We start from the raw sequence: 6,207 nt of genomic DNA on the forward strand, positions 1-6,207 counted from the left end.
CCCAATAAAAATTGACTAACTCCGTCCCTGCTCTCGAGCATTTGACTCATTAGTTAGTACATAATCCCTTGTCAAAAGAGCAAAGTTCAAATCCCTTGTCCAAAGAGTAGGGTTCGAATCTCTTACCTAAAGCGCAAGGTTCGAATCTCTTACCTAAAGCGCAAGGTTCGAATTTCCTAGAATTTTGTATAATAGTTAAATATATAAATAATTAAATAATATAAATAAAAAGAAGAAGATAAAAGAAAACTTTACCTCATCTTCATTTCATACAATAGTAGTGAGTGGTCTTTATCCAAGCTTATAAATCTCTTTTAAAGAATGAAGTGTGTTTCAATGGTGAGTTACATAGAAGAGAGTACGTAAAGTAAAAACCAAATGTCAAAATAGAAGATGAAGAGAAAAAGAAGAGAAAGAAGCGAGGAGAACCTTAATTAAGAATTAGGGTAAAGTTGAGTAGAATTTGTAGTGTTATTTTATTATTTTTTATTTATATAAATTATTAAATAAAAAAATTATTTTGAGGGGTAAAAAAATATAAAATAAATAAAAATTTTCAAAAATTTTAGAGTGGCCACAACCTCATAAATATACTATTTTTAATAACAACTAAATATATATATATATACACTAATTAAAAATTCTCAAAAATTTGGAGGGCTAACACATGACCTTCCGCCCTTGACTATTAGAATCTCTAGGAGTAAATTGTACCATTATTTTGTCAAATTTTTATGGTGTTTTAATTTCTTTCATTACATTAAAAAAATTATTTTTTCATTTATGACTTTTTAAATTTGTTCAAATCTAATTATTTAGTAACTCACCATTAAAATATGAACAAAATATAACACACAACACTAAATTGAACATACATGTGGTTTTTATTGAACAAAGATCCTAGTTATTAAAGCTTACCATCCATGTAAATATCACAATTATTTAAATTATTTAATGATTCAATGGAATAAAACTTCTAATTCTTGATATAGCAAAATTTTAAATTTTATTAGGAACAATTTACTTCAATAAATACTTCAATGTTAATAAAGAAATAAATAAATAGCACCTGAACAATTGATTATTGGTTGGTTCATGATCTTCCCGGTTAAAAAACAAAATTTGAATTCTCTCTTCCTTCAATTAAAAAAAAGTTAATATTAAATTTAATAATAAAATATTACTTAAGAAAAATTTAGTTTAATTAAAACTTCAATTGTTAAAAAGGAAATAAAATAAAATTTAGTCAATACTTTAATTTAATAAAAATCATTAATTAAGGATGATTTAATAAATTATTAGTATATATATGTCATTCACTATTTACACTTTTGAAAAATATACTTTTTAATATAAATAGACAGAATATATGCATAAATCTTGTATATATATATATGTACTCAATATTTACATTACATTGATAAATAACATTATATTTTTCAATAAGTATTTTACAATTGAAATTTTATTGAATCAAAATAAGAGTTAGAAATCTTCGATCAATTTAAAATTTGACATTGCTAAAAAAAAAAAAATCCTTAATGATGACATGTATATCATGATTGTGGACTTTAAAAACCTTAAAATACGTCATGTTTGAAGTGAATTTTTAAAGAGTATAATGTCTATATTTGTCACGATTGTGGACATTATCTTCAAATTTGAAAGAAAAAAAATGTATGGTCGCGATATTAATTCATTTTACGTATTTATTAGAGACAATTATGGAAGTATCAAACACGCAATGGTCCCTTTTTTTCTTGTCTAATGGAAATGACCTATCCTCAAGGGGTCCGAGGATAGGAACTGAAAACTAGCGAACAAATATTCCAAATGAAGGTAGCCCGAACCCATGCTCAAGTCAAGTCTTGAAATAGGACACCTGTTTCCTTTTGTACTACATTAATTCTTCTACGCTTGTCTCTGTCCAGTGTCTATTCCTTCGTCGGCTCTTCCTTCCTTTCTCCACCCTATCCTCGCAAACCAGTCACAAAATATAATTAATTCTCATTACCCTACAAATTGTTATGCCATTTTTGGTTGCTACTGCATCTCCTGCCTTTAAAAATATACTCTATTATACTTTTGCTATATTACATACGTTCGGAGGAAGAAAAGTACCAAAAAAAATGAAAAAGAAAAAAAAAGATAAAAGAAAACGAAAATGGAAGGAAATAATCTTTTCTTATTCATATTAGGTAGAAAAAGTGAAGCATAAAGAGGCAAATAGAATAATTTGTACATAAAATAATTAATTTTAATTGAATGAATGTTTATTTTGGCTTCCTTTGCATTTATAAGAAGATTAAATTTTCTGAGTGTGAAATGCAGTAGTTTTTTTTTTAATTCCTTCCGTTCTCTTATTCTCTTAAAAAAATAAAGTAATTAGGAAGTATGGAAAGAAAGAAAAACAATTCGGATGTTTAAATTATAAAATAGACAAAAATCATAAAAAATTAATCATAGTTAAATTATTATTTTTTTAATGATTTTCATTTCTCCTTGCTCTTCATTGGACAAAGTCAAGTCTTTCGGAAAGGACAAAAGAAAATTGCAGAAATGAAAAAACTTGAGCAGATGAGCATTTAACTCTCCTTTCTTCCAACACCAACAAATGAATATATATGAAGGTCTTGAAAGAGGATCACATCACAATTGTCATGTAGAACGTTACGGGGAGGGCAGTTGTTGGTTGCCTGATTCCTAGTCTACTCGGGAAAAAGAGGTTAATTGAGTAAGTTATACGTATCAAGAACGGGGCTAACCACTTTAATACGATACATGAGTCTACGAATAATAAGTCAATGGTAATGACGGAGATTTATGCATATTTTTGACATAACATTTAACGTAGATCATGATATTTCATCTAACTATCTTGTCCTATTAATTGTCTTATAAACGCAATTGTCGTCTAACTACAATCACAGTCGAAGACTTTGAAGCTCAAGTCTTCTCCATCTAGTATTCGGGTATATGCTTCCATCAATTCACCTCCATTTTCCCATAATTATTAATACCTTTGTCTTCTCTTTCTTAAAAATCTCAAATTCTTTTCTCTCTCTCTTTTCACTTGCATTTCATTTCCATTTACATTTTTTTTTCTAATTTTTGGAATTAGAAATTCGGATCTGAAATCAAACTTCTTTTTGCAATAAAAAAGTTTTACTATGTTTTCAACTTTGTTTTCCTTTTTATTTTTCTTTCTTTACTTGACCCATTTCTCAGTATGCAATTTGGGTCCTTTCATTCCACCCTCAGCGACACCTATATATTTTATGGTCAACGAATTCTAAATATTTTGGCTTTTTTTTTTCTTCAATAAAGGTTTTGGTCTATCTTGAAATTGGTTCACAAAAGTGCACGTAAGATCTAATTCTTTTAATTTAAAATTATAAAATTCTTTCCGTTTTTCTTTATATTCTTTGGTTCATCTCTATAAGCACCAGTTCCAGTACATTTGTTAATAATCAAATTTTAATTTGAATTTTTAAGCCTATGACAAGTACAAGTAAATTGTTAAATTCAATTATTTAAATATTAAGTGTATACAAAATTATAAATCGGTGTAAAAATAATTGATTTTACCCAAATGCAACTTATCCCTTCTCACATATAACAGCCAGCAGGCTAAGATGATTTTGTAAAATTAACCTCTTTCAATTCATTTGGCCTATTTTAATTTTTGATGATAATGGACGAAAATAACTCACAAGCACGGAAACGGACCCATTTTCTTGTGTCTCTTCAATGATCAAAAAGGAAACCTATATAGTGAGAAATAGATCCTCAAGTCAAGTCTTCTATTAGGACATGAGTAATTGTTCAACATTTCTTTGCAGTTGAAATCAAATTATCTGAAATATAAAGTACTTTTAGCAGAGAAAGAAATAAACAAATATAAAGGATAATTTGCTACAAAGTTTCTATGTGATACCTCCAAAATTTGGATAAAACTTAGATAAAATTTTTGGGTCAGATTTCTCACTACAAATTTGGTTTACCACAGCATATTTTCAAAGTGTTATTAAAAATATTTTTAATAACATTTTTTTATACTTTTTATAATATTTTTGCTGATATGAACACATGCATTATATAAATTTTTAGCAGCATTATAAATAAAATATTACTATAAAGAGTGCATACACTAATTAAGACGTACATTTTTATATTGCTACTAAATATGAAAAAAGTGAAATTAGAAATTTAAATAGCTACACTTTTTAGATTTCATTACACAAAAAGATATATTAGTTAAAGAAGTGTAATTAAATCTCAATTTTGTTGTAGCTATCTCTTAAGAAAATCAAATAAAAATTAATTTTGAAAATAAAAACCTATAATTGATAAAATTTAATGAAAAAAATTAATAATATATAAAAAGTTAAATAAAAATATTGTCTGCATATAAAATTTTATCACCATTTTATTGAACGGTAAAATCTCTGTTATAATATTTAATAAAAATACATACTTAAATAAAATACCAAGTCATCGAGCTCAGTGTTTAAAGAGCATCTTGTCTAGCTCGGTATTTAAGAGAAAGGGGATTCAAATCTTATTTTTTAAGTAAAGGATCATGCACTAATTAATGAATTAAATATTCGGATATATGAAGATTATAATTATGACTAATAAAATCTCTAAGAGTAAATTGTACCATTTGTTTGAGAATTTTTTGAGGTGTTTCATTTTCTTTGGTTATCATAGAATAATTATTTTTTCACTTTTGACTTTTTCAATATGTTCAAATCTATTTATTTATGAACTCACCATTAAATTATGAACAAAATATAACACGTAATGCTTAATTGAACATACATGTGGTTTTTGTTGAACAAACATCTTAGTTATTGAAGCTTACAAGCCATGTAAATATCACAATTATTTAAATTATTAAATGATTCAATGGAATTAAGCTTCTAATTCTTGATATAGCAAAATTTTAAATTTTATTAGGAACAATTTACTTCAATAAAAACTTCAATGTTAATAAAGAAATAAATAGATAAAAAATAGTTAACATTTAATTTTATAATAATATATTAATTAAGAAACTTTTACTTTAATAAGAAATTCAATTGTTAGCAAGGAAATAAAATAAAAATTAGTCAGCACTTTAATTTAATAAAAAAATAATTAATTAAGGATGACTTAATAAATTATTAGTATATAAATGTTATTCACTATTTACATTTTTGAAAAATATACTTTTTAATATAAATAGATAGAATATATGCATATATCTTGTATAGATAAATATATACACTTGATATTTGTATTACATTGATAAATAATGTTATTTTTTCAATAAATATTGAATCAAAATAAGAGTTAGAAATCTTCAATCAACTTAAAATTTGACAATAACTCCATAAAATAAAAAGAAAACCTTAAATGATGACGTTTATGATATGATATTTGTGGACTTTAAAAACCTTAAAATATGTTAAATTTTTGGAGGGTTTAATGTCTATATTTATCACGATTGTGGAATTATGTTTAAGTTTAAAAAGAAAAAAAAAGTGCACGATCAGGCATTTAATTCATTTTACGTATTTACTGGCGATATTTATGGAAGTATTAAACACGCAATGGTCCCTTTTTTCTTGTCTAATGGACATGAGCTGTCCTTAAGGGGTCCGAGGATAGCTACTGAAAACTAGTGAACAAATATTTCAAACGAAGGCAGCCCGAACCCATGCTCAAGTCAAGTCTTGAAATAGGACAGCACAATTAATTTAACCTCACCGTCAAGTTAGGTTCACAGAAATAGACACGTTTCGTTTTGTACTATATTAATTCTTCTACGCTTGTCTCTGTCCAGTGTCTATTCCCTCTTCGGCCCTTCCTTTCTTTCTCCACCCCATCCTCCTAAACCAGTCACAAAATATAATAATTAATTCTCATTACCCTACAAATTGTTATGCCATTTTTCGTTGCGACTGCACCTTCTGCTTTTAAAAATATACACTGTTATACTTTTGCTATATTGCATACGTTCGGAGGAAGAAAAGCACAAAAAAAAAAAGTAAAAGTAAAAAAGTAGATAAAAGAAAACGAAAATGGTACGAAATAATATTTTCTTATTCCTATTGGGGAGAAAAAGTGGAGAATAAAGAGGCAAGTAGAATAAATTGTACACAAAATAATTAATTTTAATTGAATGAAAGTTTATTTTGGCTCTCTTTGCTTGTATAAAAA

Source organism: Theobroma umbraticum, unplaced genomic scaffold (assembly GCF_002168275.2).
Source record: "Theobroma umbraticum cultivar Fairchild unplaced genomic scaffold, ASM216827v3 scaffold_44.0, whole genome shotgun sequence".
Lineage (NCBI taxonomy): Eukaryota > Viridiplantae > Streptophyta > Magnoliopsida > Malvales > Malvaceae > Theobroma > Theobroma umbraticum.